This window comes from Mesocricetus auratus, unplaced genomic scaffold (genome assembly GCF_017639785.1).
Source record: "Mesocricetus auratus isolate SY011 unplaced genomic scaffold, BCM_Maur_2.0 Super-Scaffold_100025, whole genome shotgun sequence".
NCBI classification, from domain to species: Eukaryota; Metazoa; Chordata; class Mammalia; order Rodentia; family Cricetidae; genus Mesocricetus; species Mesocricetus auratus.
The window spans coordinates 11,074,422-11,084,135 of record NW_024429206.1 but is presented as its reverse complement, the minus strand read 5'-3'; the positions used below and the strand labels follow the sequence as shown (position 1 = coordinate 11,084,135).

Genomic DNA, 9,714 nt, shown 5'->3' with positions numbered 1-9,714 from the left:
TCCTGGAAAACAAAAAACAAAAAAACAGTTCTTACAGTTTGACTCCAAAGTTTCTTCTTCATCCTTGAGTGGGGCTACAGATCACCCATGACCTTCTGTGATCTTTCTTTGGTCACCCCAGAGACTGTGCCTTCTGAATAGGAAGTTTGAGGGGTTCTAGTCCCAGTGTGTAACTGCAAGGCAGGACTGCCCAACTTCTGCTGGTCTGTGTTGAAAGTCTCTGGTTGAAGCTACTGAGTTCTATGGATGTCAATCCAATGCCACCTCATCTCCCCTAGGAGACTACAGTCTACCATCTGCTTCTGGATGCCACGTGTAGAACCCATCTTAATGTGTAAAGTCATGGCAGTGTAGGGAGTGGTGTGTCTGCTAGCAAGAACTTTTCTACCCATCCATACACTGGATCCACCCACCCATCTGCCATCTCATTCATCTTCCATCTGTCCACCCACCTGTCCATCAATCTACCTACCTCTCCACTCAACCATTAACCATTCATCCACCCAGCCTTTGATCTATCTATCTATCTATCTGTCTGTCTGTCTGTCTGTCTGTCTGTCTGTCTGTCTGTCTGTCTGTCTATCCACACACTGACCTGGCCATCTTTCTCTTTAGCTATGCATTGAATCTATTCATCCACCCACCCATTTATCCATGAATTGGATAAATTATAATCAATTTATCACAAGCAAGCCACCTTTTCCTTGCATCAAGAGTTTAAGTCCAACCAGAAATTCAGAGAACACGGATGTAGCTTTCAGGTGCTGGAATCTGGGCATGGAGGCGAGTGTGGACACGGATGCGTCTTCACTTTCCACCTTCTCAAAGAAAGATGGTTTCTGTCGAGTCCAATGTTGGCTGCACAGCACTGCGATGGCAGCATGCCCGAGTTGCTCGTGAACTTCCCCTTTAGGAAAGGGAATGAAGAGATGAGTCCCCACTAAAAACATTGTCAGCTCACAGCCCTCAGCTGTCAAGCTGTCAGAGATGGCCTCATCAACAGAAAGCCACCTCTGCCAAGGTCACCGTCTTTTCCTGCAGTGGCTCACGTCCAATGATAGTTTTATGGGGAGGTGTAAAGGACTCTGGTCCTGTCTCCAACATGGAACAGCTTAGATTAACCATTCCAGTCTCAAAGATGGTGGTCCATAGAAGCTAAGGGGGCCACCCATTATCCCTTTGCTTTTATTCTCACAGCCTTGTAGACTCCCCTCCTCATGGATGTAGGTAGGACCTGTGTCTAGTTCCTAGAATGTATAAGAGGGACTGGAAAATCAGCTCAGTCAGTAAAGTGCCTGATGTGATCCCCAGGAGCCATGTTAAAAAAAAATAGCCAGGGCCCGAGACACATGCTTGTGATCCCAGAGCTGGTAAGGCTAAGACACACAGATTCCAGGGCTCCTCAGCCAGTTGGCTCAGTCTATTTGGAGCTCTAAGCCAGAAAAAAAAATCCTGTCTCAAAAAACCAAGGTGGACAGCACGTGAGGAATAAATATCAAGGCCAGCTCTGGTGCCCACATGCACATGCACACAGAAACTCATGCTATATATGCACACGCACACACACTAAAACTTATAATGCAGAAGAGAATGATACTGTCACTCTGGCAACCAATCTTGTAAGACCAGGACACCAGCTTTCTCTGGGGTGCCTTGTTGGCTTTGATGAAGCTAATGACCATGCTGGGGACACACACTGGCAGGAAACCAAGTGTGGCTTCTAGCAACAGTCAGTCCTGAAGCCTGAAGGAAACTGAATTCTCCCAAGAGCCTTGGGGTTTTAGAAACGGGCCTTTGCACAGCCCATCCTTAATTGGGACCCACACTGAGGATTGTCAGATCCTGAATCATGGGACCATGAATCACAGGAGGCATGTCAGGACACCTGACCCTCACAAGCTACAAAATGCTGAACACATGCCAGACTTGTACCAGGTACAGAAATAGGCAAACTTACCCAGGGCTGTCTGTGGGGTCTGCCCCAGGAAGGCCTTGCCACAGCCTGCTCCTCCCCCTGTCTACTCCTTCATTCTCTCCTTTGTACCCCACGTTTTAGTTCCAAGAACACCCCCTAATAAACCTCTCAAAACTAAATTACACTGCGACATAGCCAGTGCTTTTATATTCCCCTTTCTGTTTTGAGGGTAAACCACTGGTTTTGATTATTTGACCTTATTATTCCAGAGAGACGTGTCCTAGTCTTCAGGTCAATGGGTGAGGTGGGTGAGTGAGTGAATGGAAAAATGGATGAGTAGATGGAATGGATGTGTGTATGGGTGGAGGGAGGATGAATGGATGTGTGGATGGTTGGTTATATGAGTAGGTGGATGGATGGTTGGATTAATGTCTAGATGATGTGTAGATGGGTGGAAAAGTGGACGGATGGGTGAGTGGCTGGGTGGATGATTGGATGGTTGATGGGCAGATAGGTGAATGGAGGATGGGTGGGTGGATGAATGGATTATATAATGGATAAGTGGATGGGTAGACAAGTGAATGAGGGATGTATGGATTGATGGTAGACAGATGAATGGATGAGGGGTTGGAGTGGATGAGCAAATGGATGAATGGAGGATGGGTGGATGGATGGATGGATGGATGATGTGTGGAAAGACAGGAATGGGTAAACGGATAGAGGGGTGACTGGGTGAGTGAGTGAATAGATAACACCACTTCCCTCCTTGCTTCCTGATGTCCCCCCCAATCAGGTGACTCTACCACCCTGCAGACCTTAGCTCACACCTCTGATCATTTAGGACATTTTGTGAGCCTTAAGTCAGGGGCAGCATGAGGCATGAAGTTGCTCTGGCTCTTTCCGTAATGTGCCTGATATACTGTTGAATGAGAGCAGAGGAACAGTGTACAGCTCCTATATGTGCCTGTCACCTGCTGCCACTCTCCCCTGAGAGCACAGATGACAGTGTCAGGCTAGGATCCCTTTTGGATCTACCAGGGACTTTGATCTGCTGTGTGACATTCTTTGCCCCAGCTCCTTCCCTTCTCTGAGCTTTAGTTTTATCCTGTCAAATATGGACATTGAATGTGTTAGTCTCTGGGTCTCCATCCTCACTGTCATTCAAAATTTTATCTCCAGTGTTATACACATGAAAGAGAGAAGGACAGACTTGGAGGATGGGGGAAGCAAGAAGAAGAAAGGAGAGAAGGAAAGGAGAGGGGGAATGAGAGAAGTAAAATTGGATTTCTAGATAAAGCCACAGGCCCCTCTTACTCCCCTCAGCATCTCCTAAGAAGTCACCACTGATAATGCTCCACCACCAAGGTACATCAAAGCCCTAAGAATGTCATAAGAGTGTCTGTCCTGTTGGGAAATGGTCTGCCCCTTTGTCCCTACAGGTCTGGATTTAGGGTTCAGTCTGAAACCGTGACTCTCCACTTCCTCGCCATCTCCTTGCCCCAAATACAGAAGAGTGCCCGGCTCTGGAATGCAATTCTAGAGTCTAAATGGTAGTTCTTAACCTGTAGGTCGAGACCCCTCTAGGGTCGCATATCAGATATCCTGCATATTAGATATTTACATGACTAGGTAGCAGTGAAAATAATTTTATGGTTGGGGATAACCACAACATGAGAACCGTGTTAAAGGGTCGTAGCATTAAGAAGGCTGAGAACCACGGGTCTAGAGCTGAAAGTGTCAGGGGTGGAGGTGTGGGGCTGGCCAGCAAGGAGAGAGGCTGATCGTCTCTCCCCTCCTCTTCCCCGTCTTCCCCCTCCTCCCCTTTATCTTTCTCTTCTCTCCCTCCCCTCCTCTTCTCTCCACTCTCACCTCCAAATTTCCAGAATCTACTTTCAGCCTCTTTGAGGTCAGGGCTGTGTCCTGTTTTGTGAGCGGTGGAGGGGAAGCCAGGTGAGCCACTCTGGCAGACAGAAAGAAACCTCCTAGGGCATGAGCATAAGGAACACGCGCCACAGTGAGCTTGGGGTCCCGATTCCCAGGCTGGGAAGGAAGACGGAGAAGTCGTGTCTCTCTCAGCAAGATAAGCCCACCCCATCCATCCTCCCTGACACTATCTGCAGGACTAGCTGTCTCCTCCTGGGGGAGGGGAGAAGCAGGACTTTAGAAACAGGATGCCCTGGCTGGCCAACTTCCCCCAAGAAAGGGATTTCCAAGCTGAGAGGGTCGTGCCCTTCGCTCGGGCCGCCTTGGCCTGCCCCAGGTGCTGGGTGCTGAGCACTGGGTGCTGGAGACGCAGCCTTGTCTAGTCCTCTCTCTGAATCTCCTCCCAGCAGACTGGAGCCACTTGAAACTGCAGCTTGTCTCTCTCAAGTGGCAGGGGAGGGGAGAGACCCAGAAAGAGAAAGTGAGGGAGCGGGAAGGCATAGTGCCGCCACTCTAGTGATCTCCAGACCTTCCAGGGTGTACTGTGGCCATTCTTACTGCTGTGAAGTGGGTGGGCTGTTCTCCCTGTCTCAGATAACAAAGTTGAGACTCAGAGAAGTTAAGTAACTCGCCTGGGGTCACACAGAGGACTCACAGGCTGGAACAAACCTCTGACAACCTCACTTAGGAGGCAGCACTCTGGGGAAAGGCCGAGTTAATCAAAGGACGACCCTACACCAAATTGGAGTCGGCTTCCTGAAGCTTCTCCCTGTTAAGTCAGCTGAGTGACCCTCACTCTTCATCTCCCCATCTTCAATATCCAATCCCCATTTATGGTCCTCCCATTTCTCCAGCAGGCATCCTGGTGGTGGATGTGGCCAGTGACTCTTGAGGTTCCATCTTAGCCATGTCTGTTCATAGATGCTGCCATCCCTGGGCTGATTGCCCCACCCCTGCGCACACTGAGCCTGGCAAAGGTGAGCTTGATCTCTCACCTCCCACTGCCTGATCCAGTTGAGAGCTTCCTAAGCTGTCACTATTGATGCCACCTTGAATAGCACCTGCAAGGCTAGCCTTTCAAAGTGCCGTGACTATTTTCCCTTTTCTTGTGTGTGTGTGTGTGTGTGTGTGTGTGTGTGTGTGTGTGTGTGTGTGTATTGGTTTGAATGCAACTGGTCCCCCATAATCTCATAGGGAGTGGTATTGTCAGGAGCTGTGGCTTTGGTGGAGTGGGTATAGCCTTGTTGGAGGAAATGAGCCACTGTGGGGGTGGACTTTGAGGTCTCCTGTGCTCAGGATACTGCCCAGTGTCTCAGCTGACTTCCAGTTGCCTGCAATATGTAGAACTCTCAGCTACTACCCCAGCACCATGTCTGCCTGCATGACATCCTGCTCCCTGCCATGATGATGATGGACTGAACCTCTGAAACTGTAAACGAATCATCACAACTATGTTTTCCTTATAAGAGTTGCTGTGGTCATGATCTCTCTGCACAGCAATAGAAATCCTAAGACAGTTGGGGGGGGGATGGAGTGAGAGAGGGAGAGGAGGATGGAAAGAAAGGAGGCCAAGGGACAACATCAGATGTCATTCTTCAGAAGCCATCCCTCCTGTTTATTGTTGCTTTTGTTTTATTTTTCTTTTTGTTTTATTTAAATTAGAAACAAGATTGTTTTACATGTAAACCCCAGCTCTTTCTCCTTCCTCTCCTCCCCTGACCCCCTATCCCATTCCCTTTCTGCTCCCCAAGGAGGGTGAGGCCTTCCATGGGGAATCTTCAAGACTGTCATATTATTTGGAGCAGGGCCTAGACCCTCCCCTCTGTGTCTAGGCTGAGAGAGTATCCCTCTATGTGGAAAGGGCTCCTGAAGTCCATTCATATACTAGGGATAAATACTGATCCACTACCAGAGGCCCCACAGATTGTCCAGAGCTCCTAACTGACACCCACGATCAGGGAGTCTTGATCAGTCCTGTGCTGGCTGGTTTCTCAGCCATAAGTCTGAGCTCCCCCTTGTTCAACTCAGCTGTTTCTGTGGGCTTCTCCAGCCTGGTCTTGACCCCTTTGCTCATCATTCCTCCTTCTCTCCAACTGGATTCCAGGAGTTCATTCAGTTCAGTGTTTAGCTGTGGGTGTCTGCTTCTGCTTATATCAGCTACTGGATGATGGCTCTAGGATGGCATTTAAGGTAGTCATCAGTCTCATTATTGGGGAAGGGCATTTATGGTAGCCTCTCTACTATTGCTTAGATTGTTAGTTGGGGTCATTCTTGTAGATCTCTGACATTTCCCTAGTGCCTGATTTCTCTTTAAACCTATCATGGCTCCCTCTATTATGGTATCTCTTTTCTTGCTCTCCTCTATTCTTCCGGGACTCAATCTTCCTGCTCCCTCATGTCCTCCTCTTCCCTCTTCCCCTTCTCTTTTTCCTAACTCCCTCTCCCCTCCCTCCATGCTCCCAATTAGCTCAGGAGATCTTGTCCCTTTCCCCTTCTCCGGGGGACCATGTATGTGTCTCTTAGGGTCCTCCTTGTTTCCTAGCTTCTCTGGCAGTGTGGATTTTAGGCTGGTAATCCTTTGCTCTATGTCTAAAACCTATATATGAGTGAATACATACCAAGTTTGTCTTTCTGTGACTGGGTTACCTCACTCAGGATGGTTTCTTCTAGTTCCATCCATTTGCCTTCGAATTTCAAGATTCCTTTTTTTTCTGCTGAGTAGTACTCCATTGTGTAAATGTACCACATTTTCTCTATCCACTCTTCAGTTGAGGGGCATCTAGGTTGCTTCCAGGTTCTGGCTATTACACATAATGCTGCCTACTGTGATCACAGCTGAACAGATGTCCTTGTATGAATGTGTATCTTTTGGGTATATGCCTAAGAGTGGAATTGCTAGATCTTGTGGTAGACTGATTCACATTTTCCTGAGAAACCACCATATGGATTTCCAAAGTGGCTGTATGAGTTTGCACTCCCACCAACAATAGAGAAGTGTTCTCCCTTCTCCACATCCTCTCCAGCATAAACTGTCATTGGTGTTTTTTTTATTTTAGCCATTCTGACAGAAGCAAGATGGTGGTATCTCAGAGATGTTTTGAGTTGCATTTCCTTGATGGGTAAGGATGTTGAGCACTTTCTTAAGTGTCTTTCAGCCATTGTAGATTCCTCTATTGAGAATGGTCTATTTAGTTCTGTACCCCACTTTTTAATTGAGTTGTTTGGTGTTTTGGTGATTAGCTTCTTGAGTTATTTGTATATTTTGGAAATCAGCCCTCTGTCACATGTGGGATTGGTGATGATCTTTCCCCATTATGTGGGCTGCTCTTTGGGTTTGGGCCACTCACTGGAACCTGGGACTCACCTATTCAGCTAGATGAGCTGATCAGCGAACTTCAAGGACCCAGCTGTCTCCACATCTCCAGCATACACTACCACATCCACCCTTTTTTTTAAGTGGGTCCTGGGGATTGAACTCAGATCCTCAAGATCCTCACCCTTGCAAGGCAAGCACTTAGCAAATGAGCCATCTTGCTGATGGATCACTTTTAGCAACATACAGCTACCTGTCCTCTGTTCATTCCAGGAAGAGTTCTGGACCTTGCCTCTGACTGTCCTGGATGCTGGGGATTGGGAAATCATCAAACTGCTTTCTATAGCTTACGGAAAATGTCTCTTTAGATCCAAGACAAACCTGTGAAGTCCATGGTGACTCAGGGCTGTCATGTGGGCTTCCTAATATTTGAAATCTCTAAACCTTCACTTGGGTATTTTAGTACAGTAAGATGCCCTAGGAGGAGACACTGTCCTGCAGTGAGGGGCTCTAGAAGACACTGTCCTAAAGTGAGGGGCTCTAGGAGACACTGTCCTGCAGTGAGGGACTCTAGGATACACTTTCCTGCAGTGAAGGACTCTAAGAGACACTGTCCTGCAGTGAGGGACTCTAGGAGACACTGTCCTGCAGTGAGGGGCTCTAGGAGACACTGTCCTAAAGTGAGGGACTCTAGGAGACACTGTTCTTAAGTGAGGGGCTCTAGAAGACACTGTCCTGCAGTGAGGGGCTCTAGAAGACACTGTCCTAAAGTGAGGGGCTCTAGAAGACACTGTCCTGCAGTGAGGGGCTCTAGGAGACACTGTCCTGCAGTGAGGGACTCTAGGAGACACTGTCCTAAAGTGAGGGGCTCTAGAAGACACTGTCCTAAAGTGAGGGGCTCTAGGAGACACTGTCCTAAAGTGAGGGGCTCTAGGAGACACTGTCCTGCAGTGAGGGACTCTAGGAGACACTGTCCTAAAGTGAGGGGCTCTAGGAGACACTGTCCTAAAGTGAGGGGCTCTAGGAGACACTGTCCTAAAGTGAGGGGCTCTAGGAGACACTGTCCTGCAGTGAGGGGCTCTAGGAGACACTGTCCTAAAGTGAGGGGCTCTAGGAGACACTGTCCTAAAGTGAGGGGCTCTAGGAGACACTGTCCTGCAGTGAGGGATTCTAGGAGACACTGTCCTGCAGTGAGGGGCTCTAGGAGACACTGTCCTGCAGTGAGGGGCTCTAGGAGACACTGTCCTGCAGTGAGGGGCTCTAGGAGACACTGTCCTGCAGTGAGGGGCTCTAGGAGACACTGTCCTGCAGTGTTTGCTGTTTAGTTCACCACATTGATGTTGACAACTGAATGACCAGGCTAAGGCTCATGCCTTCCATCCCTGTACTTAGAAGGCTAAGGCAGGAGGATGACAAGTTTGGAGACCAGCATGGATTGCAGAGTGAGACTGAATGAGAATCAGTAAAACAACTGAATGATTCTTTTTTGCTCTGGCTGTCCTGGAACTCACTTTGTATACCAGGCTGGCCTCTAACTCACAGAGATCCTCCTGCCTCTGTCTCCTATTTGTTTCTTAAATATTAAGTTCTGTGTACTTGTATATATCTGAGTGGGAGTATATGCATATGAGTGCAGGTGCCTGTGGAGGCTAGAAGACAGTAGAGGATCCCCTGGAGCTGGAGCGACAAGCAGTTGTGAGTTGTCTGGTGTGAGTGCTGGGAACCAAACTCAGGTCCTCTGCAGGAGCAGTAAGTGCTCCTAACCACTGAGCAATCTTTCCCACACCCAAAACTACAAGATTCTACATCATCTTTCCAAGACCCCAAGAGATACCCACCCCTGATTTTTAGCAGACTCCTCCATGTATCTGCCTCTGGTCAACATGCAGACTTTTGCAGCTAACTCTAATTCCTTGTATAGGCATCAGACTCGGGGACAGATGGATTTCTCTCACCTACACAGTGTGTTCCAGATGGAAGGCTGAGAAGCCAGTGCTCCTAAAATGCAGAGTCGTAAAACCACCACTTATGATGCTCCAAGATTCTAGCATCTGGATAGGGACAGAATGGGACAAGGGTAGCTTGACTTAGTGCCATGAGAAATCCTGCAGCAATGTGGAAGCTCTTGGCTCCAGAGATGAGTGGATGGTGCTGCCCCTAGGCTGGGGACTCACCTCTTAACCCTGTGGGCCTCAGTGGGCTGGGCTATGCCTCCTCCCAGCATGGGGCTGGGTGTCAAGAAGTGGAGGGGGCCAGGCTGGAGAGATAGCTCCATGGTTAAAAGTGCTTGCTGCCCTGGTTAAGTTCCCAGCATCTTCATAGTGACTCACAATTGCCTATGACACCAGCTCTGGGGTATCTGGCCTCCGTAGGTAACTGTCCTCATATACACATACCCACATAAAGATACACATACATAGATAAATGAAAATAACTCTTAAATAAAACAGATCATGGCTTAAATGAATGAGTTCATCCTATAGAGAATAATAATAAAAAAGAAGTCTCCATTTTCTTAAAAGGAGTTGAGGATGTGTCTTCCACTCTCAGTGCCTAGCTAACC

The 9,714-nt window shown here is 48.3% G+C and overlaps 1 long non-coding RNA gene across 3 annotated transcripts; it reads right to left on the bottom strand.

Annotated features, from left to right (window-relative positions):
• Positions 1-704: 704 nt before the first annotated feature.
• Positions 705-9,421, bottom strand: LOC121133911. 3 transcript variants are annotated; one of them, XR_005870925.1, is made up of 4 exons: positions 9,326-9,421; positions 9,107-9,202; positions 3,785-3,897; positions 705-907 (listed from the first exon to the last, which is right to left on the bottom strand). It is a non-coding gene; the product is annotated as an uncharacterized LOC121133911 (long non-coding RNA). The 3 variants fall into 3 exon arrangements; XR_005870924.1 differs by lacking the exon at positions 3,785-3,897 and having other exon boundaries at positions 8,990-9,202; XR_005870926.1 differs by lacking the exon at positions 3,785-3,897.
• Between the last annotated feature and the right edge of the window lie 293 nt (positions 9,422-9,714).